General features: G+C 36.0%; 1 protein-coding gene across 1 annotated transcript in view; it reads right to left on the reverse strand.

Moving 5' to 3' along the window:
• Window positions 1-520: 520 nt before the first annotated feature.
• Syx1A (Syntaxin 1A) overlaps window positions 521-23,989 on the reverse strand; it is a 612,912-nt gene continuing 589,443 nt past the window's right edge. Inside the window, exon 10 of the mRNA XM_067139643.2 lies at window positions 521-599. The gene's annotated coding sequence lies outside the window, so the exon portion shown is untranslated. The remainder of the gene's footprint in view (window positions 600-23,989) is intronic.

The raw sequence follows: 23,989 nt of genomic DNA on the forward strand, positions 1-23,989 counted from the left end.
ACTTAAATGAACTATTACTTAATTTCCAACAAACTTATCCTTACTGTAAAATGAATTCAGGCATTACATGTAGAAAGTTGTTATTCACATAATCTAAGCATTAGATATCTATGATCTTCATTTCTAAAAATATTTTTCTGTTTTACTCATTAATTGAGGAATTAAATAGTCACACAAACTGAAAGAAACAAAGAAAGATTGTAAAAATAATTAAGTTTCTACTAAATCATTTTTTTTACTACCATTTGTGTTCCATTTCCACACTTATTTTTAAAAAAATTATCATTTGCAATTAGTGCAAAGACACTGCTTACCTGCACATTATGCAGAATAGAGCTTAAGCAGCTAATGATGAGAAGGATGTGGAATGTACAATCATCTGCAGAAAATTGTTTTTAGATACATAATATACATTTTAATTTAAAGATTAGCTAACCAAAATATACTTTATGGATATGTCTATAGAAATATGTCTGACAAAAATAAACACAATATTAGTAATGCAAATGTTTATGATGTCAACTAAATCATCTTTTGTTGCTATTCTTGTTGTGGATTCCTTTGCTTCGTCTAGGAGATGTCCGAGTTCGCCACCTAAACTGAAAAATAAATCCAACATAAGCTATAGTTATAAACATTTACACTAACAAGTAATGTTTACAAAATGTCAGACATTGTTATAATACTGAATGACATACAAAGTTCAGGAGAAAACAACATTTATTCTCCTAATTTTAGACATTGTAAGGCAGGGGTGACCAACCTTTTTCTGAACTTGAATTATTTAGGAATTATTTTAAAGGTGATAGCCAAAAAACTTATTAACTATTGTTAGGTAAAAAATGGGGTTATTTTATAGGTGTTTGTTAAGTATTGAAATCTACACACATTTTAAACAGACATTTCATAAAATCATTTACTTATTATTATTATTATTATTATTATTATTATTATTATTATTATTATTATTATTATTATTATTATTATTCAGAAATGTATGTGAATCCAAAATTGAGCAAAGTTGTAGTTTTATGTTCCTGTTGAAATTATTATTATTATTATTATTATTATTATTATTATTATTACAGCGTGACTCATCGGAGAATACGACGTTCCACCATTCCCTCATCCAAGTCGCTCTAGCCTGGCACCATGCCAGGCGTGCACGTCTATGCTGTGGAGTCAATGGTAGTCTTCTGAGCGGACGCCGGGAGTGCAGCCCTCCTTCAACCAATCGACGGGAAATTGTTCTGGTCGATATTGGAACAGCCAGGGTGTCTTGCACATGCTGAAGAATGGCGGTTGACGTGGTGTGCGGGGCTGCCACCGCTTGGCGGCGGATGCGCCGATCCTCGCGTGCTGACGTCACTCGGGCTGCGCCTGGACCCCTCGCACGTGCCACATGTCCCTGCGCCAACCATCTTCGCCACAGGCGTTGCACCGTGGACACATCCCTATGGGTATCGGCTGCGATTTGACGAAGTGACCAACCTGCCCTTCTCAGCCCGATCACCATACCCCTCATAAAGTCGTCTGTCTGCTGGAAATGCCTCCGTTGACGGCGGCCTGGCATTCTTAGCTATACACGTGTCCTGTGGCACACGACAACACGTTCTACAATGACTGTCGGCTGAGAAATCACGGTACGAATTGGGCCATTCGCCAACGCCGTGTCCCATTTATCGTTCGCTACGTGCGCAGCACAGCGGCGCATTTCACATCATGAGCATACCTCAGTGACGTCAGTCTACCCTGTAATTGGCATAAAGTTCTGACCACTCCTTCTTGGTGTTGCATTTGCTCTGTCAGTCAGTGTATTATTATTATTATTATTATTATTATTATTATTATTATTATTATTATTATTATTATTATTATTATTATTATTATTATTATTAAAATAAATGTACTGAATTGTAGTAATCCTTCTTTACTAGAAAATAAACAATGAATTGGTATGTACTTTACAGATCTGCAACACTGATGTGATATTTTAACCTACTTTCCATGCAACAATTTGACAATATCAGTTGTAATTCTTGATACACTGGAAAGAAGGTATCAGCAAAGTGTGCATCTGTGATAGTTGAATGAAATTTAGTTTTTATAACATTCATAGAATAAAACATTTGTTCAGAAATGTATGTGAATCCAAAATTGAGCAAAGTTGTAGCTTTATGTTCCTGCTGAAATTATGATCATAGCCATAATTTCTCAAGTTTTACATGGCTGAACCACAGGAACATGGCTTTTTTATTTCAAAAATCCTATATGCATTGGTTGGGATTCAAACCATAGCCAGCTTGATGATGGGAAGCCAGCAACTATGACACTCGGCTTGCTTGCCCACATGAGAATCCAAATTGGCAAATGAACATTAGAGCTAGATCATGAATCTCAGAAAACTGTTCTTTAGAAAGATGATTTATTCTTTAAAGTTAACACAAAGTCTTGAGTGTCTTAAATAGTTTCTATTATTTTGATGTTCACTGATGGGGAATATTTTTGTAGTCACTCAAAGTACAGAATGAGTGCATGGTATTGTGAAGTTCCTGGCAGGTACACTTTTCTCAGAAACAATTGAACCTGCAGGTATAATATTTATTAAAGATATCCATAGGGTTTGTACCTATGTGGAATGTGAATTATATTTTGATAATAATTAAAACTAAGTCTGATAAAAATTAAATGTGAGGAACATTTTGGAAATTTGTGAGTGACTATAGGCCTACATTGGATTCTGAAATATAAAACGGATGTTTCTATTTCTTTTACATCACACTGACTCAGAGATGTCTTATGGTGATTATGGGATAGGAAATGGCTAAGACTGGGAAGGAAGCGACCATGGCCTCAGTTAAGTTACAGCCTGGTGTGAAAATCAGAAACCACAGAAAATCATCTTCAGGCCTGCCAACAGTGGGGCTCGAACCCACTATCTCCTTAATGCAAGTTAACAGTTACATGGTTCAAACTGCATAGCCAGTTACTGCACTAAAATGGATTCATGAATAAGTCTTTGTTACTCCTTTGATATCCAAAAGCTGAAAATCAAGTTATGAATGACGGGGATATAATGAAATTTGCCTAGCTATAAATTATTATAAAACAATTTCAACTTTAATATAAAAGTGCTGGCTTCAGTGAGCATGAATGAAAATTAAGAATATTTACCTTTGCAATTTTCTGTCAAAATTCTTTTAATCATTCAATCATTTATTTGGCATTAAACAAGTGGAATAGCCTTCATCATAATACATTAATATTCAAATGATCTGTAATGTTCACTAAAAGTGTTAAATTCAAATAAATTAACTCTTGATTTTTAATTATCCATACTCCACGGGCATACTATCTTCAAGCTTTAAAAACAAAAGTATTTCATCTTTTAATTTGTAAAACCATGAAACCACTTCTTCCTTAGAAAATTGTCTAACTGAGCTGTGAAGTAGAAGTTTACCATATTAATTTTATTTCTCATTTAAGAAGTTCCCTAAAATTCCCTTGGTTAAGGACTTGTGATCAAATCATAACAATACAACACATAATAGTATTAAAGAAGATGAATGTTCATTTTTGGCACCCAGATTTTCTACTGCATGTGAATGATACAGTAGTATAATAATAATAATAATAATAATAATAATAATAATAATAATAATAATAATAATAATAATAATAATAATAATAATAATAATAATGTATAAGCTGTTCTACCGCACACCTGTTATCAGCGGACACCTCTCTATACAAACATTTTTCCATGGAACTAATTTTATTTTACATAAGACCTGTGTTAAATAAGCCTCGTTTAATGGGACACCACAAATTCCGAAAAGCAGAACTTTTATTATTTTATTATTTCTTCTTCTTCTTCTTCTTCTTCTTCTTCTTCTTCTTCTTGCATTTCGGCCTCCTAAGGACCACGTTACAATTTCAATTCTTCCTTCCTCCTTGGTTGTTCTTTCCTTTTCTTCCAGTATTCTTTCATTGTTTCACTGTGCTTCTTTTTCCTGTCTTCAGTCCACTTTGTGCCTGTTTTCTTTTCCTTCCTTCCTTGGAATCCTTCCATTTGTAAGACTTTCTTCCTAAAAATCTTTCTTTCCAATAATTCTCCTTCTTGTATGTAGTTCCTTTCCAGGTCTTTCTTGACTTCTTGAATCCAGGTGGTAGTTGATTTCTTTTCACAAAGGTACTTGAAGATTCTATTTTTATTCTTTATTCTTTTGTTCTTTATTCTTGTACAGTCACTCATTGGGAAGCCAATATTACTTAATTTCCAACAAACTTATCCTTACTGTAAAATGAATTCAGGCATTACATGTAGAAAGTTGTTATTTAAGTAATCTAAGCATTAGATATCTAAGGTCAAGGTCAGCTAGTTCAGTTAAACTTGACAAGGAAGAGACATTCATTTGCTGATTACTGAGGCAGAAATACCATAGCATTTCAATTGTCCAATAAACATGAATAGGAGGAACTGCAAAACGACTTTCAGTGAGAAAAACTCCCTGAAAAGAATAAACTATGTGAAAGAAGGAAGTGGCCATGGCCTTAATTAAGGTACAGCCCCAGCATTTGCCTGGTGTAAAAATGGGAAACCACGAAAAATCATCTTCAGGACTGCTGAGAGTGGGGTTCAAACCCACTATCTCCTGGATGTAAGCTCGCAGCTGTGCACCCCTAACTGCACGGCCAACTTGCCCAGTCATGAGACGTATCAACTAGTGACTGTACATTTATGGTTACTATTTTTAAAATTAGTTGGATAGTTGCATGTTATATTAGCAAGTATATCAAGAAGATATTAATCAGTAGACATTTAAGAGGAAGTCAATATAGATAAAGAAGAAAAAAAGAGAATAAGATACAATAGGAAAGGTGGTAAAAAAAAATGTCAACTGAGAGTGAACAGTAAAAATGTTGTAAGAGAATAGTATCATCAACAATGTACAGGCCTATACCAGCAGTCTTCCGTCCTTGGTGGTAAAATTGTATTGCCTCTGTGATTTGGTTTCTCATTTCATATTCGGCTAACTTATTTTTTGACTCTATACTACCCACGTAACCGAGCAGAGTGGCCATGCGTGTTAAACCACTACGGACCGCTATGGAGCATTCGAGAGACGAGTGGGTTCAAACTCTTCCGTCAGCTGTCCTCAGAATGGTTTTCTATGGTTTCCCATTTTCACTTCCAGGCAAATACCAGGACGGTTCCTATTCATAGGCCAAAGCTGATTCATTCCACCTCCTTACCCAATTTCATTCACAGTTATTCATTGCATCTTCATTAGCTCCTCAACTGAGTTTAATGTCAGGAAGGGCACCCAGCCATAAAATCTTGCCATATAATTTCATCTCACCTCATCCCCAGCCCCTAATCAGGAAACGCAAGTAGAGGGTAGTGATGGGAAGTGTGAGACGGGGTCTTGAGATTTCTCGATACTAGCACAAGCACTGTTTCTGGCGAGAAATTTTGAGAGATCTCAAGAGCATTGTTCCCGCATTCTGCGTCAAGAAGCATGTTATAGGCCTGTAGGTAGATCATGACAGATTAAACGAATTTAGAAGGGACCCATAATAATAATAATAATAATAATAATAATAATAATAATAATAATAATAATAATAATAATAAATATTGTATACCAGTAATAATGACCATAATACTGAAGTTCGATGATTGTAAACATGTTAATGTTAAACATAATAATAATAATGCAGTATTACATAATTATTAAGGATACACACTCTGGCATTGTATGCAGCGGTAAGTTCACTAATGAGTAGGCTAAGTACAGAAAATGACAGCTACTGTAGGTGTACATCGTTATCACCCATAATTTATCAGACCTCACATTCAATATCCACTTGACCAGTGCTTGTGTTCACTGTCATTATGGCAATGAAGGAAATAATTCCTTACAATGTTATAGAGTATTCACATCATAATTAGGTACTACGGTATACAACAGTGCAATGTGTATTTTTTTTACAATTGTACACAACAACATTAAGATGATTTCTGAAACGCAACTTAAGTCATGGACGTGGGATTATTTTGAAGAGATGCCACACAGTACAGCCCACTGTGTTTTTTGTTCAAAAGATGTAAAATACATCAGCAGAAATACTTCTGGGATGATCCAGCACTTAAAAACACATAATATCACTGAAGGGGAATCATCACAGAGAACACCTCCAGCCCAGTCTGCATCACAAGAAGCTACCCTGTTGACAACAAATGCAATGTATCCAGTTATGTGTACATCCTATCTACAGTTATTAACAAATTATACAGGGTTATTCAGCTAAGATGTCCACTCAAAAACCTCACGAACTGTTTAAGATCCTGTCATTCTGTTTTCACTTTCGTTAATGGTATTAAGGGGCTCTTAGGTGAACATGCAGTACTTTTCCACGATTTTGAGAAATTTTGTGGGCACACACATTTCCATATGATTTCATTACTTCACACAATAAATGCTGATGATACACCATCAAGCTTACACTCATAGTTACTGGAACATCGCACAGTGCGCAGCACAGAAAATCGGTCTCGAGATTCTCACCAGAGTCTCAAGATCTATGATGACAGTCTCGAGAGTCCTGAGCAAGAGCACTGCCCATCACTAGTAAAGGGTAGATATAGCTACGTACTACCGAAGTACTTTAATTCTGGAACACTGTCCTGCTTTGTGTCATTTAGCATTGGTTTATTATTTAGTTTTGGTTTATTATCTCCATCTGTACCTTCATCTTAACCTTGCGAATATTTACACTATGTCTTTCAAATTCTTGACTCCATCTCTGCAGCCCCTCTTCCACATCCTTTTTGGATCCACCCCGAATGACCATACTGTCTGCAAAGACGAAAGCTTGAAAATCCAGTTTAGTGCCTTTGTTACAGCATACATCATGATGATATATAAGACTGGTGACAACGTGCTACCTTGCTGTAATCCTCTCTTTGTTTCAAACCATTCAGAGAGCCCAGAGTCCACTTACACACAACATCTGTTCTTTTCATACAGCAACTTCATTTTTGCAATTAATCCGTCACAAAACTTCAGCTCCTTCAAGCACTTCCACATACATTCCCTTGCTATGCTGTTGCAGACATTTTTGATGTCCAGCAAAGCTAAGGTCTGTTGTTGTTCTCCATAGCCTAAAACCACATTGTTCCTCTTTCAATACTGGTTAAATAGTGGCTCTTAATCTACTCTCTATGATTTTTTCCAGGCATTTTAGGCCATGAGAGAGAAGCGTGATGCCACAGTAGTTGGTGCACTTCCTTCGGCTGTCTTTCTTGAAAAGAGGCAAGATTATTCCTTTCTTCCAGTCTTCTGGGATGACATTTCCCTACCATAATTCTCTGATGGGCAGTAATAACAGTACAAGTCAGTTTTTGGCAAAATCAGGATAAGTACATATTTGACATCTTCAGCTCAATATCTATGAGTGGGCAGATGGGTACAAGTCAAAGCCTGCCGTAACACGCTGCATTCCATAGTGCACATAGCAGGACAAAATGAAACTTTCAAATGACTAATGATCAGAACAGTACAAGTTGACTTGTTCTCATATACTCTTCTTTTGACTTGTACTGTTATTGCATCTCGTCACAGAATTAACCCATTGAGGAAGACATTATCAGCACAATGAATATGCCCTGGAGCAGGAATTATATTAAAGGAAATTTCTGTCTACAACTTACTGTAAAAAAAAAGTTATAATTAGGGAATTTTTAAATTTTCAAAACATAAAAGGAAATTGAATATGAACTTTATTTATTATTTACATTTTATGGCCTTCTCTCTATGGCCTTCATTGGACCACTCTAGCCAACTTTATACAAAGAATTTTCCAGTTTCCTGTCAGCCCAGTACTTCTTCATTCTCTCTGATCTTATCCTTCTTTCTTCATTGGAAATCACCCTTCCTATTGTCTGTTTGTTGATTCTGATTTGCAGTCTGGTTTGTTTGTCTGTGAGTTTCTTGATTTTGTCAGTTTTGTTTCTTAGGTCTTCCACTGTAATTTGTAGTTCATCCATATCTTCCTTGATTTCTGTAATCCACTTAATGTTGCACTTACTATTCCATAATTTTTCTATTATTCTCCTGATGATCCTGATCTCTGGTGTCCTGATTAGATGTCCAAAAAATGAAATGCGTTTCTTCCTGATTGTGCTCATTACTGGTTCTATTTCCTTGTAGGCTGTTTCATTAGAAGCTACTCTCCAGTGTCCATCCTTTTGGTATGATTTGTTGATGCATGTTCTAATGATTCTTCTCTCTATCTTGAGTATTTTGTCTATTTGTGCAGTGTTAGTTGTTTTGAAGATGGTTTTGCTTGCGTATGTTATTACTGGTTGAGTGACTGTTTTGTAATGTTTTAATTTTGTTGCTATTGACAGGCCCTTTTTGTTGTAGGTATTCTTGGTGACATATTGTGCTCTGGTCAGTTTATTTATTCTGTTATGCCATGCTGACTTTTCATTGAGGTTATATGTTATGATTTCTCCCAGATATTTAAATGTATCTACAATTTTGATTTCTTGGTTTCCTATGGCAATTTTGTTTATCAGTAAACATGATTACTGTCTTTTCAAAAGATATTCCAAGACAAATTTTCTGTGCTCTTTCCTGTAGTGATATAACTTGCTGTCTGGTTTCCTGAATATTGTTGGACAAGAGAGCAAGGTCATTGGCAAAATCTAGGCAATTTAAACTTATGTTGACTTTGGGTCTTCCAATTCAGATGTTCTGTGGGTTACTCTTGTACCATTCCCTCATTATATATTCCAAGGCACAGTTGAACAGCAGTGGTGACAAGCAATCTCCTTGTCTTAAGCCTGCTTTATGATGAATGGCTCATAGAATTCCCCTCTGAACTTGACTTTTGATTTAGTGTTGGTTAAGTTTAGTTCAATCAATTTGATTAATTTTGGATGGAGCCCAAAATTTCTTAAAATTTTCAACATTGAAGGTCTATGGATACAGTCGTAAGCTTTTTTGAAGTCCACGAAGGTTATTGCATGAGGTTTGTTTTGCTTCTTGTAATATGCTATGGCTAATTTTAAAGTGATGATTTGTTCTGCACAGCTTCTCCAAGGTCTGAAGCCTCCCTGGTATTCACCTAATTCTTCCTCTAGTTGCTCTCTGATCCTCCTGTATAGGATTCTGGAGAAAATCTTGTATGTGCAGTCTAAGAGAGAGATACCTCTGTAATTATCTGGATTGCTTTTATCTCCTTTTTTGTGGAGTGGGTGGATTATGGCTGTGGTCCAATGTTCAGGGAACTTTTCTGTTATCCAGATTTTTGTTAGGGCTGAATATGAACTGCTAAAGAGACTGGAAAATATGTTTTAACATGCAATGTTCTGCATTTTATCATAATGTGTCTGATTTCAGTCTACTTCTGTTATGATCACCCAATAAATGCTTTGCATTCTGATTGGTTTCTATGGTGATCATGTAAAAAAAAAACTCATCACCTAGATATTCTGATACAATATCAATAATAGTAGGATTATTTACTAGCCTCCGTTTAACGCACTAGTATTTACTCCACGAACTGCAGAACATGGATTATGTTTTATTTTTTTATCGTCCTGCATCCATATCCAGTCCATTGGCACATGTACGTCACATTTATCTTCTCTCTGCTCCTCCTCCTCCTCAATTCATCATCATCAGAACTAGAACTGATACTACTCACTTCACTGTTACTTTCATCGAAAGAATTATAATTATCATCACTTTCAAACAAAGATTAGATTTCTTTTTCATTCAGCCACTGACGAGCTGCCATGTTTGTTTACTTGTGTCAAAGTCGAAGACTAACCACATGAAAATATTAAATGACACCAAACTATCGTCAATTTTCAATATATGTATTGCACCCGCTCAACCTCTGAGTCCCAGACTAGCATTTATCTCAGGGGTGATTGGATCTTTAGTAAATGTCCAACAAACATCTGTATTCAAATAAGGTGCTCAAGTAAACACAGGGATGAACAGGGCATGCAAATTTTAGTGAGAGGGGGAAGGGCTCATCCGTAGACACTCAACTGAAAAACTCCACAATAGGACTAGGAAATGACGGAACTGATTAGCATGGGCATGACTAACTATCTACAATAAAAAGATAATGTAACTGTTTCCTTTTGAAACTGCAACAAGGAGCAATTTATTCAAGTAATTTGGCAAAATTAGGTAATGACAAACTTTCAAATATTACACCTAACAAACCTGAAAAAAATACAATTTGTGTTTTCACCAACTTACCACATTGATGGTGGGAATAAAATTATATATGAAGTCTAACAGCGACCCATATGCTTGTACAGGTAGAATTGAATTGGCCGAACACCTGATCCGTATGGATCGAACCAATGACCACTGCGATTAGACACGTAAACATGAAACGATTTGAGGAAACGCGGGCATGAGCACAACCTGCCTTGAGGTCACCTCCATGTTCCATTAGATGAGTTACCTCAGGTTATTTACATATAAGATAGTCAGGAATCCTATCCTAGAAATGTTATCGTAATAAAAAGGGAAAACTAGACGGAAGGACCCTAGCCTAAATATCCAGAGTCACGAGCATGCCAGTGATAGCTCGTCATATTAAAGCTCAACTTAATATTTACCATTCGAAGTCTCATTCACAAAGTTATAAATCTAGGCATCCAAGAGTAGCCTGACTGGTTGGTCACAACCAACCCGACTCATAGTGATTACATCATTATATTATTATTATTATTATTACAATCGACAAAACAACATTATTATGATTTCTAATAGCGGTGTCAAATAATATTATTATTATTATGTTTAACATTAACATGTTTACAATCATTGAACTTAAGTATTATGGTCATTATTACTGGTATACAATATTTATTATTATTATTATTATTATTATTATTATTATTATGGGTCCCTTCTAAATTAGTTTAATCTGTCATGATTCATCATTCCACCCTATGGTCACTCATGCGGACTATCAAACTCTCTGATCTCTGGGGTCGTAATACTTCACATAACTAACATGCATCCTATCCTTCTCATATGAACTATAACGGGTACAATCACTGCACTCTCCGTACCTCAGTCCTAATCTGCCTATGTCCCACGGGCTGATAATTCCATTTTCCAGTACCCAGTCACTAACAATCTCTGTGTTCCTCATACATTCATTCTACGGTATATCTCATTGTAGCCTCACTATACAGTATACAACCTGTGTCTGAAAAGTTAACATGAAGCTTTGCTTCCACCTAGCAAAACGGCAACAGAAACGGAAACACACGCAATGTTAGTGCAAGTTTACCACGCTCAAGCAGTGAGTAAAAAGTGCATTTTTGACTGGTTTAAACGCTTTCAAGATGGAAAGGAAGGTGTTGAGGATGAGGCGCGTTCGGGTCGATCAACCACACGCACATCACCAGATAACATCGAACGAGTGCGACAGATGCTTGCGAATGATTGGTGACTGTCCTTACGAATGATAGCAGATGAAGTGGGTGTAGGCAAGGACAGTGTAAGGACCATTGTTCATGAACATTTGAAAAAGCGGAAGATTTGTACCCGGTTTGTACCGCACAACCTAACAGATGAGCAGAAGCAAACTCGGATGGAAACGTCGGGAGATTTCCTTGACGTTTGTGACCAAAATCCGGAGGTGTTAAAAACCATCATTACAGGAGACGAGTTGTGGTGCTACAAGTATGATCCAGAAACCAAGAGACAGTCAATGGTGTAGTGTTCAGTGTTTTCTCCACCTCCCAAGAAAAGTCGGCACACAAAGTCCAAGATTATAACAATGCTGATCGCCTTTTTCGACAGCAATGGTGTCATTCATCATGCATTTGTACCCCAGGGTACACCTGTCAACGTGGAATTCTACAAGAGAGTTTTGAAGTGGCTACTGCAACACATCAGACGGGTTCGGCCTGAACTGTATCGGAGTGGACAGTGGAAGCTCCTCCACGACAATGCCCGTCCGCATACCGCGATCTGTGTGACCCAGTTTCTTGCTGAACACCAAGGGACTGTTCTTCCACACCCTCCGTATTCTCCGGATTTGGCACTGGCAGACTTTTTTTGTTCCCCCATCTTAAATTAGCCCTGAAAGGCCACCGGTTCAACAGTGTAGCAGGTATCCAACAACACATGACAAGGGTTCTCGGGGAGATTCCAAAAGAAACGTTTGTTGCCAGCTTCTAGCAACTTTACAGCCGATGTCACAAGTGTATAGTAGCTAACGGAGATTACTTTGAAGGCCAGTAAAAGAGTTTTGTGTGTAACTTACGTTGTCTTTATTTCATGAGACCATTCACCTAACTTTTCAGACACAGGTTGTATTTCATCGTAGTTTCCTCTTTAAGATCCCTGATGCGGACATCTCTCCATCCTCATACATCAGAGCAATATTACTCAATTATCATTCACAGGGTTCACGAGAGATTATCGACGATGTAGTACGATCAGTTTATTCATTAACTGCAGGTTATTCATAATTTCCCCTTTACACTTGACTTGTTGTCTGAGGTTAGTCTCCACGAATGATCGTTGGGGTGTAACGTTATATTCCCATAAATTGTAACAATCATGAATACGTAGTTATTCCGTGGTCCCAAATCATTATTAGCACAATATAATTTTGTCCGTTATTTATAATTCATTAGAACTGCAATTTAAACAATAGGTTTAGACCATCATTTAGCATTCATTATAACTGGCAGCTTCATTCTGACTCATTAATTACCACCAATTTTATTAACACATCATTAGGAACCCAATCAGAAATTTTAATATGTCATTAGTAATTCCTAGTCATTTTAGTATTTTATACATTTAACATTCAAAATTTATCACTGTTTACATTTTAATATTGTATTTTTAATCCTGCTAATTTTATCCCTTTATAACTACCGGCAAAATCGTGGTATTACAGTATTATTATTATTTTGATCCAACTGTCCATACATAAACCACACATTTAAATATACTGGCACTTTCATATCTCTGGATTTATCGTAACAACATGCCTAATTCCTAATATATATATCTATATAAAATAACTTGTCCTGACTGACTGACTGATTCATCCTCACTGAGCCAAAACTACTGGTCATAAAGAAATTAAATTTTGGGGATACATTCATATTACAATGTAGGTACTCACTAAGGGAAGATTTTTGGATATTCCATCGCTAAGGGGGTGAAAAGGGGGATGAATTTTTAGTATCTATATCTCGAAAACTAAACAGTTTATTTTTTTTTTTTTTGCTAGGGGCTTTACGTCGCACCGACACAGATAGGTCTTATGGCGACGATGGGATCGGAAAGGCCTAGGAGTTGGAAGGAAGCGACCGTGGCCTTAATTAAGGTACAGCCCCAGCATTTGCCTGGTGTGAAAATGGGAAACCACGGAAAACCATCTTCAGGGCTGCCGATAGTGGGATTCGAACCTACTATCTCCCGGATGCAAGCTCACAGCCACACGCCTCTACGCGCACGGCCAACTCGCCCGGTCCAAACAGTTTAAAGACATGAAAATTGGTATTTGGAATCTCCTTTAAAAATAAAGAAACTTTGTTTTGTTTTGTTTTAGAAAATCTACTTAAGGGGTGGTGAACAGGAGTGACAAAGGGGGATGAATTTTTAAAATGAGTATATCTCAAAAAAGTAAAATGTTACAGAAGTGGAAACTGGTATTTGGAATCTCCTATAAAAGTAAAGGAACATGCATATTTTTTTCTGAAAATCCACTTAAGGGGAAGTGTTAAAGGGAGTTAATTTTTAAAATGAACATATATACAGTATATATAAAAAACTTAACACGTTACAGACGTGAAAATTTGTATTTTTAATTTTTTTTAAATTAAAACTATCACGTATTTGTTTGTTTTCGGAAAATAATCAGTGGTGGGGGGACTGAAAAAGGGGTTGAATTCTTTTTACATGGATATATATATCTCAAAAACTGAAGATCTTACAGACATAAACATTGGTATTTGGAATCTCCTTTAAAAATAAAGATACATGTATTTTTTGTATTTTTGGAAAAGCTACTTAAGGAGTGGTGAACAGGAGTGACAAAGGGGGCGAATTTTTAATACGATTATATCTCAAAAACGTAACATGTTACAGATGTGAAAATTGGTATTTGGAATCTCCTGTAAAAGTAAAGGAACATGCATAATTTGTTTTCTGAGAATCCACTTAAGGGGAAGTGTTAAAGGGGGTAACTTTTTGAAATGAGCATACATACAGTATATATAAAAAATTAACATGTTACAAACGTGAATATTGGTATTTTTAATCTCTTTTAAAAATTAAAGTAAAACCTATTTCTTTGTGGAATAAAACACTTCAATTTGGGTGGGGGGGGGGGGGGTGAAAAGGACTGGAGAAGGGGTTGGATTTGATTTATGTGGATACTTATATCTCAAAAACTGAAGATATTACAGACATGAAAATTGGTACCTATTTTGAATCTCCTTTAATAATAAACACTTTTTTTTTTTTGGAACATCCACTTAAGGGGGTGGGGTGGGTGAAGAGAAGTGAACTTAGTTGAATTCTTTTTATGGGTATACTTATACAGCAAATACTGAAAATGTTACAGACGTGAAAATTGGTATTTGAAATCACCTTTAAAAATAAGGAAATAAGGAAAAGGGATTGAATACCTTTTTGAGGATACTTATATTCAACATTAAACACTTCATATCTGGTCCGGATTGAAAGGAGATAACATACAATAGAGGGAAATGTGATTGATCCACCTTTTTTCAATACATAATATGTTGTTAATATGATCACAACATTTTTTATTCAGTACCGGTTTCGGTGTCTATGGACACCATCATCAGCTGAAACAGGTTGTATGAAGAAAGATATACAAGTATGTAGTACATATAATAGACCCTAAGTAATAAGTGACATTAACCCATTAGTGCATAAAGTTATTTTTTGTGTTTTATTTCGATTTATCTGTACATATGCACTCCTAACAATTACAGAAACATATTCCAACAATCAGAATATTCATATAAGTCATAGTTTTTTGTACACAGGCTGTCCGATACATCGGACGCTATGTACCTGGGTCAGTAGTACAACACTAGTTACTCAGCATTAGATTGTACAATAATGTTGCAAGCTAGGCATTGTTAAAAAGCTGTATTACTTTACCGAATTTACACTGTAGTATGAACTTACAATTTGCACTGCACACTTATCACAATACTGTATATGTGTCCTTTTATGTTTAGGCCTATTCATTTACTGATTATGATATCCCTGGAGATATTTCGGGTGAAGTCCAACCACACATTTACTGCACGTGAACTTAGATTTTCCTTTGCATATGGCACATCTTCTTTCTGTATCATTTGAAAGAGGCCAGTGATTCAATCCATCGTAGTGTACTTCTTTCATTGGTGTAGGGTCCACCTTTCCCTGGTAAGAGTGTTCTCCATTAACTTTTAGTAGGGTTACTGTAATGTAACAACAAAACTTCAGGAGGCCCTCAGAACGGTTTGGTTGTATTTTGTGATGCAGCAGCCAAGCATTCACTACACATACATTCAGAAAATATGAGAATATCGGCCACCACCATTTCTTCTGCCTCATGTGTGACCTGTATGTTGACAGAAACTGGTCAAGCTGATCCACTCCTCCCATGCCTTTATTGTAGGACTTGAACAACTTTGGTTGTGGTACTGCCACTTTGCATTCTTTTTACACTGGACCACCTTGATGCAATGCCTATTTCCATTTGTTCATAGTTCATACCAGCAGTGACTACGTCGTTGTCATTCCAGCACACCAGCAACACATCACCACAACTTCTGTAGTCATATTAACCTCGTTCTTCTTCTTTCATGTCGGGCTTACTCCGAAGAGGACACTTCTCCGTCCGGTTTTCTTGTAATGTCCCTGTTGCACATATCCCCTTTGAAGCCAGATGTCTTAGCAAATTCACAGACGTAAAGTAGTTGTCGAAGTAAATTTTATGCCCCCTGTTGGATTCTATTCCAGCTGCATCAATGAGTGACAAAACTACACCTCCACCAAGACCATATTCTTTTGGCCTTTCATTTTCTTTTCCTGTGTACACTTGGAAAGAAATCATATAGCCACTGGCAGAGCACAGGGCCCAGTTTTTGAAACCGAAACGTATCGGCTTTCCCCTGATGAACTGTTTGGCATAATGCTTTCCATAATATGGAATCATACTTTCATCAATGGAGAGATGTTCATCAGTTCCCCCATGTTTCCTAAAGGCAGCTTCCAGTGAGGTCAATAAAGGCCTGAGCTTGAACAGACGATCACTTCCATCGTGAAGATTGTTGTTATTTAGATGAAAATGCCTCAACATTTGCTCGAAGCAATTGCATCTTATACTCTCTGATAAAATAGTTGGCACGTCATTCTCCTTGGACCAGTACATTCTCTTATTGGGATACTTGGCATAACCGGATAATAAAAGTCCTCCGATAACAACAAGAATTTCCCTTTTTGTCACATCAAGGTTACAGTTCTTTTGTGACGCATATAAATTAGTCTGTTCACAATGAAACGCAGTAAATTGTCAGTAAAAAATAATGAAAAGAAGTCTAGTGGAGTTTCACAATTTTTTGCTTCGTCTAATGAGGGAATGGGAACACAGTCAGTCATCAAATGAGATACAGATTGTGATCTTGTCCACTTCAGGGTTGCTTCTTGTGGGTTGTTATTAGACTTACTGATGATTTTGGATTTCCTAATGGGGGTATCAGAAACAGACGTACTGGCCAAATCTAACATATAACAACTTTCATTTTCATATGACAACTCCCTTTTGCATCTTTCTTCTGGTTTTTCAGTTTTCTCCAAAATAATTTCAGATAATTCTTGAATTCCACTGGACCTAACCCTCTCTTTCTCATCTTCCGTTGAAGCAATCTGCACCTCACATTTACTTAGGAGTAGGTTTCTGCCAAGGTGATTTAGATTTCCCTCATGCTCATCATCCGATCTGTCACCATCAGCATCCGTTTCACATCTGTCGTCAGGAGGTTCGACGTGGATCAGCTGCTCAGCTGCTCCTCTCCGCATGTTGGTTCTTCCTCCAAAACTTCCAATATTTTGCTCACCGTCAAACTAGAAAGGGAATACAAATGTCTGAGACAACAGTGAACCCTGTGCATAGCATCCGATTTTCAGGACAGCTATATTTACGATCCTATATCACCTAAATAGTAAGACCTAACTGACATATTTATGTGTTGATAGATTCATAAAAGTGTTAAGAACATGATCTGTCCCAATGAGTACAATTATTGGAAATAGTTGCCAATTAATAAATAAGAATCTCATCTGTTGCTCAGAACTCTGTACTGTCTTGCCGCCATCCTGGCTACAAATGTGATTCAACAATGAACGCTAAGAATTGAGAATAATTTATTCTTATTTCCTGTTAGCTACAACCCTTCTGAAGTGAAAGAAAGTATTGTGGGCTTAAAATCATGCATAAAGGTCGTACTTTTTATTATTTTTAAGACGTCCAATTTTTCGGACGCTTTACACTAATGGGTTAATAGGGTGAAGTAAAAATACAATGCTACAAAGAATATAAACAAGTTATGTGTTTGTTGTCAAAGTATAAAATGAAAGTGAAGATATTAACAAATGTTTAAAGACTTGATCGCTTTGGAATGGTTGAAACGTCTCAAGTGTAGCACTGCTAAACACTAGGTGAAAATAAAACATGGACATCCAAAAACTGATGTAGGATGCAGTCTTTCCACAGAGTATTGATAATAAAGTAACATAAGTAAGTTTGATGGTGGCTTGTAATGTCAACGTATAAAAAGAAGACGTCATTTATGAGGTACTCAAAGAAGTGGATCATATTGCGGGCAAAGAGAAAGTAGATATATGGCCAGAAAATTCTCAATCCAATTCGGAACCTGAAGTATGAAAAGAAAGTTAAGAGTTAAAATGAGATATTGGAAATAGGGCAAAACACCATAAAGTTAAGTAGGAGACTCAACTCAAATGGCCTGATGTATGCATGGAGAGTGGCAAGGAGCAAGTGCTAGAGTTTGCTAGAAGCACAGAACATCGTTAAGGATGGAAAGGGGGTGCGTCGGGAAGGGGGAGAGGAGGGGTGATGGTGGGGGCAGAGTCAGGTGGGCGTGGTAGGGAAAGATAATGTGATAACATGTGACATACAATCTGAAAAAACAAGCTGTTTTTAGGGAGCTTAACACTGTTAGAACTGAAATAAGAGAATCAAATAAAATTCTAGGCTTTTCGGAAATGTCGTTCAAGTTGAGATTAGGATTGAAGTATTGGTCTAGATATATGTAACAGGCTTCTGTGATATCTAGTAGGGGGCCTTTGCTCAACGTGTCCAATATTGTTAAATCTTGATCTAATCCATTAAATTTGTGTTTATAATCTTGTACGTGCTGACCAACTGCAGAAAACCTATTGTATTTAATTGCATTGAGATGTTTGGCATATCTAATCTTGAAGCTCCTTCCAGTTTGTCCTATATATGAACATGCATAAAGGTTGCTGCACTGAAACCTGTAAACTCCTGACTTAGTAAAAGGGTCAGATTTGTTGACCAGGTTGGAATTGTGGAGAATATCCATATTTCTGTTGTTGGTGCAGAAAGCAATTTTGACGTTATGTTTCTTGAATAGGTTGGTAATGCTGTAGATATTTTGATTGAATGTAAAAGTTAAGAATAACTTCAGCCTGGGATTATCTTTTATTAAGTTAGATTTAGAGCTATGTCTGAATTTGTTGATAATACGTACGATGAAACTTTTATTATAACCATTAAACCTGGCTATCTTCATTTACATCTGCTTTCGACATTGGAAGTTTGAACGCGCGATCAACTAAGCTATTGTAAGTAGCACATTTATGGGAATAGGGATGCATGGAATCTTGTTTTATTGTTGAGGCTGTATAGTGTTTAGCCCTATTTCCAATATCTCATTTTAACTCTTAACTTTCTTTTCATACTTCAGGTTCCGAATTGGATCGAGAACTTTCTGGCCATATATCTTCTTTCTCCTTGCCTGCAATATGATCCACTTCTTTGAGTACCTCATAAATCAACGATAAGATATCTATTAGGTTCAACCTTTTCAATACTAATTACGTGTTGATGTTACAAATATCTTTTATTCAACTTGGGGACCAGTTTCGACATATATAATGTCATCATCAGCCATAAAATGAATCACAAATATATAAGCAAAGACATAATAATCAAAAGTATTGTGGATACATATTGAAATATGTTCATTAAAAATCTATAATGGACAGTTATAGATTTTTAATGAACATCTCTATATATAAAATAACTTGTCCTGACTGACTGACTGACTGACTGACTGACTGACTGACTGACTGATTCATCAGCGCCGAGCCAAAACTACTGGACATGAAAAAATGAAATTTTGGGGATACATTCATATTAACATGTAGGTGCTCGCTAAGAGAGGATTTTTGGATATTCCATCGCTGAGGGGGTGAAATTTGAAAATGAGTGTATCTATATGCCAAAAATTTAAAAAGTTTACAGAATTAAAAATTGGTGTTTAGAATCTTCTTTAAAAATAAGGAAACATGTATTTTTTGTTTTCAGAAAATCCCAATAGGAGGGGTGAAAAATCGTGAAAAATGGGTTGAATGCCTTTAATGAGGATACTTACAGTATATCTCAGAAACTGAAGATATTAGAGACCTGAAAATTGGTATTTTGCAACTCCTTTAAAAATAAAGAAAGACATATTCTTTTGTTTTTGGAAAATAAATTAATGGGTGGGTGAAAAGGGGGGGGTTGAATTTTTAAAATGAGTGTATCTATATCTCTAAAAACTTTGAAAGTTTACAGATTTAAAAATTGGTATTTAGAATCTTCTTTAAAAAATAAGGAAACACTTTTCTTTTTTTTTTTTGGAAAATCCCAATAGGAGGGATGAAAAGGGGTGAAAAAGGGGTTGAATGTCCTCAATGAGGATACTTATAACTCAAAAACTGAAGATATTATAGACCTGAAGATTGGTATTTGGGATGTCCTTTAAAAACAAAGAATCATGTATTTTTTTGTTTTTGGAAAGTCCAATTAATGGGGAGGGGAGAAGGGGGTGAAATTTTAAAATGAGTATCTTATATCAAATCTTTTAAAGTTTACAGATGTAAAAATTGGTATTTAGAATCTCCTTTAAAAATAAAGACACACACATTATTCGTTTTCGGAAAATCTCAATAGGAAGGGTGAAAACGGGCTGAAAAAGTGGTTGAATGCCTTTAATGAGGATACATACATCTCAGAAACTGAAGATATTACAGACCTGAAAATTGGTATTTTGGATCTCCTTTAAAAATAAAGAAACACGTATTTTTTGTTTTTGGAAAATACAATTAATGGGAGGGTGAAAAGTGGGGTGAATTTTTAAAATGAGTGTATCTATATCTCTAAAAACTTTGAAAGTTTACAGATGTAAAAATTGGTATTTAGAATCTTCTTTAAAAATAAAGAAACACGTCTTTTTTTGTTTTTGGAAAAACCCAATAGGAGGGATGAAAAGGGGTGGAAAAGGGGTTGAATGCCCTTAATGAGGATACTTATAACTCAGAAACTGAAGATATTATAGATCTGGAGATTGGTATTTGGGATCTCCTTTAAAAACAAAGAATCATGTATTTTTTTGTTTTTGGAAAATCCAATTAATGGGGGGGGGGAGATAAGGGGGATGAAATTTTAAAATGAGTGTATATATATATATATATCAAAACAGTTAAAGTGTACAGATGTAAAAATTGGTATTTAGAATCCTCTTTAAAAATAAAAAAACACATTTTTTGTTTTTGGAAAATCCCAATAGGAGGGGTGAGAGCTCGATAGCTGCAGTTGCTTAAGTGTGGCCAGTATCCAGTAATCGGGAGATAGTGGGTTCGAGCCCCACTGTCGGCAGCCCTGAAGATGGTTTTCCGTGGTTTCCCATTTTCACACCAGACAAATGTCGGGGCTATCCCTTAATTCAGGCCACGGCCACTTCCTTCCACTTCCTAGACCTTTCCTATCCCATCATCGCCATAAGACATATCTGTGTCGGTGTGATGTAAAGCAAATAGCAAAAAAAATAGGAGGGGTGAAAAAAGGGGGTTGACTGCTCTAAATGGGGATACTTATATCTCAGAAACAGAAAATATCACAGACCTGAAAATTGATATTTGGGATCTTCTTTGAAAATAAAGAAACATGTATTTTTTTTATTTGGGATCTCCTTTGAAAATAAAGAAACACGTATTTTTTGTTTTTGGAAAATCCAATTAATGGGGGTTAAACAGGAGTGACAAATTAGGGTGAATTTTTAGAAAGACTATATCTACAGTATATCTCAGAAACGAAAAATGTTACAGATGTAAAATTTGGTATTTGGAATCTCTTGTAAAAGTAAAGAAACTTAGTTGATTTGTTTTTGGAAACTCCACTTAAGGGGAACTAAAAAGGGGGTGAAATTTTAAAATGAGGATTTCTACAGTATATCTAAAAAACTTAACATGTTACCAAAGTGAAAGATAGTATTTTTTATCTCTATTAAATATAAAGAAACATGTACTTTTTGTTTTCTGAAAAACCACTTGGATGGAAAGGTTAAAGTGACTGAAAATTGGGTTGAATTATTTTAATTAGGATACCGATATTTCAAAAGCTGAAGATGTTACAGACGTGAAATTTGAATTTGGAATCTCCTTTAAAAATACAGGAATATGTATTGTTTTGTTTTCGGAAATCCACCTAAAGGGGGGAGGGAAATTGAAAAATTATTTGAATTATTTGAATTATTTGTATGAGGATACTATTAACTCAAAAATGAAAGATTTTGCAGATGTGAAAATTGGTATTTGGAATCTGGTTTAAAATTAAAGAAACAAGCATTCTCTGAAAATTCAATGAAATGGGGGGGGGGGGGGGTGAAAGATATGAAAAATTAATTGAATGAATTGTATGAGGATACTTGCATCTAATAAAATCTAAAGATGTTACAGATGTGAAAAATTGTATTTGGATCTCCTTTAAACCAAACCAAACCAAACCAAACCCCATGGCACTACAGCCCTTGAAGGGCCTTGGCCTTCCAAGCGACCGCTGCTCAGCCCCAAAGCCTGCAGATTATGAGGTGTCGTGTGGTCAGCACGACGAATCCTCTCGGCCGTTATTCTTGGCTTTCTAGACCGGGGATCTCCTTTAAAGCAAAGGAAAAAGCGTTTTGGGGAAATCATCTTTGGGGGCGGGGTTGAAAAGGTGTTGAATTCTTTTTATGAGGACTTGCCCAAGTGCGACAATGGTGCTGGTCACATTGTCAGCAATCACAATGGCTGCAGATGTAATTTACTGCCAAGTAGTGGTCTTGAATTTTGCTGTGGCTTCCAGACCATCAATAATAATAATAATAATAATAATAATAATAATAATAATAATAATAATAATAATAATAATAATAATAATAATAATGTTCTGGACCGCCATCAAAATGTACAGAATTGGGTCCTGACCAGGTAATGACTACGATTGCAGTCTGGCCGTGGGTTCAGTACCGCCAAGGCACCATGCCGGATCTCCTCAAGGATTTGATCCATATTAAAAATGCTTATAGAAAAAGATGGCAAAGATTTAGGGACCCAACTGACCGGGTGGAATACCTGGAACTAGCCTGGGAAGTACAAAATCGATTGCTGGAAAGAAATATTGAAACATTGGAGGAACTTTGCTGTAATTTCTCAGAAAATGAGTCAGATCACAAATTTTGTCGGATTCTCTCAGAAAACTATTTAGATAGGGAATTTCGGCGGATCATACATAAAACGTTAAGCATTCAATTATAAATTTCATTATAATACCGTAGCGAAGCACGGGTATCTTGCTAGTATTTCAATATGTATCCACAATGCTTTTGATTATTATGTCTTTCCTTATATATTTGTGATTCATTTTATGATGTTCAATCACTACTGATCTGCATTTAGGGCAGTCACCCAGGTGGCAGATTCCCTATCTGTTGTATTCCTAGCCTTTTCTTAAATGATCGCAAAGAAATTGGAAAATTATTGAACATTTCCCTTGGTAAGTTATTCCAATCCCTGATGGCTGATGATGACATTATATATGTCGAAGACGGTCCCTAAGTTGAATAAAAGGTATTTGTAACATCAACACGTAATTAGTATTGAAAAGGTTGAACCTAATAGATATCTTATCGTTGATCTCAGTTCAGTACGGAAACATTAATGAAGTTCATATCTTTGAATACCTCATAAATGACGGCTTCTTTTTATGAGTTGACATTACAAACCACCATCAAACTTACTTATGTTACTTTATTATCATTACTCTGTGGATGGACTGCATCCTACATCAGTTTTTGGATGTCCATGTTTTATTTTCACCTAGTGTTTAGCAGTGCTACGCTTGAGACTTTTTAACCATTCCAAAGTCTTTAAACATTTGTTAATAACTTCACTTTCATTTTATACTTTGACCAACAAGCCCATAACTTGTTTATATTCTTTTAAGCATTGTATTTTTACTTCATACTATTAATGTCACTTATTATTAAGGGTTTATTATATGTACTACATACTTGTATATGCACACGCGGTTTCTGGCACTTCCTGCAGTTGCTGAGAGCTGAGCTCCGAGTTAGTAGGGTATTCAATGAAGCTACTGTGTGCTGTATGTCGTATTGTATGGTGTTTTATTGTGATTGTGTATAGTGCTGTAATGTATGTGAAATATTTGTTATGTGAATGTGTATATCTGCACAATACTTACATTAAGTGCAGAAAATCGTGCGCTAGGACAAGACAAAAGTTTCAAGCGAAATTTCTAGGGAGACACATTCCTATCAATCGTACAATAAAACAACTGGCCAAGAGATTCAAACGTACAGGTT

Source organism: Anabrus simplex, chromosome 2 (assembly GCF_040414725.1).
Source record: "Anabrus simplex isolate iqAnaSimp1 chromosome 2, ASM4041472v1, whole genome shotgun sequence".
Taxonomy (NCBI): domain Eukaryota; kingdom Metazoa; phylum Arthropoda; class Insecta; order Orthoptera; family Tettigoniidae; genus Anabrus; species Anabrus simplex.